Here is a 2,341-nt window from a genome sequence, read left to right as displayed (position 1 = left end):
CCTGCCGGTCCAGTTGTCCCTGATCCGAACCGCTCTGTGGATGCATCTCTCAACGTGTCCCGGGTGGGTGGAAGCGCAGGTACAACCTTTTTGTCTTTGTTGATACTGAATTGCAGTATGAAGAATTCTGCGAATTACTTAACTGCTGTTCACCTGTTCGATGTTTCCTTATTATTATCGGAGAACAAGACCAGCTTGGTGTGCCCTGTAGTTTTCGCTCAGAAAAGTGCATTCCATGATAGATACATGCAAAAAACTCTTACTGGAAACAAATCCAGCATTTGTTTTTGCAGAGACATTATCCATATCCCCAAATCCAATTAAAGTTTTTGAATCAAGGAAAAAAATCCAACTATAATAGCGTGCACTTATTTTTCTCCTCCAATTTCAACCCTATCCTTTTCCCTGCGGATATGGTTTGTGGTTCTGATCAGCACTAAAAAGTCAATAGTGATCGTTTTTAGTGGGTTTGTATGTCTTGGTGGCATTTTTCAGGCAGCACCATCCAGCTGTAGTGCTGTACGTGATGAAGAGTGGTCATTGTAAACCATGTACCTCCACTCGTGGCGGCAATCAGGAGTTTTCCTCAAGGAGCGAATTCTGCAATCTGTACTCGTGGGAGTATGGTGTTCGTATCAGGAAAGTGTCACCAAAACGTCCCAGAGATTGTTTGCAGTTGTGCAGTGAGTCCCTATTTTTTCCCTTTCTACTGGAATGAAGTGCTTGCAGATTTATGTGCAGGAGTATGAATTTACATGGTGGTGTTTCTGCAGGGCAAGCCGGACAGGGAGAACAGTTCATCCGCTAGAACAAAGTGCCCTGCGATGCTAAGCCTGTTAAGGACGGAAGATGGAGGCTGGTATGGTATTTATGTGCGCACAGGGTGTTGCATAACCATGAATGCCTCGGAACTTGTACGGAGAAGTTACATTAGCCCCACTGATAGACGTTGGAAAATAATCCCGAATATGATGCTTATAGTCTCTCTTTCTTAATTATATGCCAGGTAGTGCACGTGGGCTTCCTAATCTTGAAGTCTGAAGTGCCTTCACGACCGGAGCAAGCGCCACCCGGACCAGACTGGCATTGCACTTGAGATGGTGTTGTGATGACCTCCTGAAGTATGGTGAGTATTGAATATCCCTTCTCCATCTTTTTTTTTGTAGAATAGAAGATATGCATATTGAATCCCCCCCCTTTTTTTTTGTAAACACACAAAAGCTTTGCGCGTCATACATCAGAAGATTAAACACAGTTAGATAGAACAAGTTCCACTAGAAAAACTAGTCAAGAACAACATCGGACGGGTCCGATACATCCCAACTCAAATGCAATACAACACCAATTTAAAATCTGATGAGATATAATGTCTTATTCAAACTCAACCCAGATGCGACTTGTATCCGCCTTCCATTTACACAACTCTTTAAATAGCGGGCTATGGCATTTAGCGGCGACCCTTAAAAACAGCTATAGCGGAGCTATAGTGGCAAATTGTACATGAAATCATTTAGCGGCAACACCCAGGCACCGCTTACCAATAGCATAGAGTTAGTCACACGAAAGTACCACAATTGGGGCAGCGCGTATAAATTGGTATCACTTTTTGTAATTTTTACAAGACAGTACCATGTTTGAGGCAGTCTGTTGCAAAAGAGTCTAAGCCACGTACGACATTGTATTTGACCGTTGGGACCTGCCTCTCAGGTGCTTACGTGGAATGATCTTTTGCAAAAAAGACCCTTATTTTTTATTTAATCACACATCCATCCTTCTTTACCCAAAAATGGTCCTGTCAGGGAAAATAAAAATTCTTCAACCCACTAACATGCGCTACTACTGTTTACACGGGCCTGGCTCTCAGGCACCGCTTACCAATAGCATAGAGTTAGTCACACGAAAGTACCACAATTGGGGCAGCGCGTATAAATTGGTATCACTTTTTGTAATTTTTACAAGACAGTACCATGTTTGAGGCAGTCTGTTGCAAAAGAGTCTAAGCCACGTACGACATTGTATTTGACCGTTGGGACCTGCCTCTCAGGTGCTTACGTGGAATGATCTTTTGCAAAAAAGACCCTTATTTTTTATTTAATCACACATCCATCCTTCTTTACCCAAAAATGGTCCTGTCAGGGAAAATAAAAATTCTTCAACCCACTAACATGCGCTACTACTGTTTACACGGGCCTGGCTCTCAGGCACCGCTTACCAATAGCATAGAGTTAGTCACACGAAAGTACCACAATTGGGGCAGCGCGTATAAATTGGTATCACTTTTTGTAATTTTTACAAGACAGTACCATGTTTGAGGCAGTCTGTTGCAAAAGAGTCTAAGCCA

At 42.8% G+C, this 2,341-nt stretch overlaps 1 long non-coding RNA gene across 1 annotated transcript; it reads left to right on the top strand.

The window, feature by feature from the left end:
• On the top strand, nt 1-1,510 carry LOC125532011. Its single transcript, XR_007293672.1, has 4 exons — nt 1-79; nt 496-683; nt 774-914; nt 1,007-1,510. It is a non-coding gene; the product is annotated as an uncharacterized LOC125532011 (long non-coding RNA).
• The last annotated feature ends 831 nt before the right edge of the window (nt 1,511-2,341 follow it).

Source organism: Triticum urartu, unplaced genomic scaffold, assembly GCF_003073215.2.
Source record: "Triticum urartu cultivar G1812 unplaced genomic scaffold, Tu2.1 TuUngrouped_contig_8781, whole genome shotgun sequence".
Lineage (NCBI taxonomy): Eukaryota > Viridiplantae > Streptophyta > Magnoliopsida > Poales > Poaceae > Triticum > Triticum urartu.
Note: the sequence above shows the minus strand (reverse complement) of the source record. Positions and strands in the feature narration are given on the sequence as shown.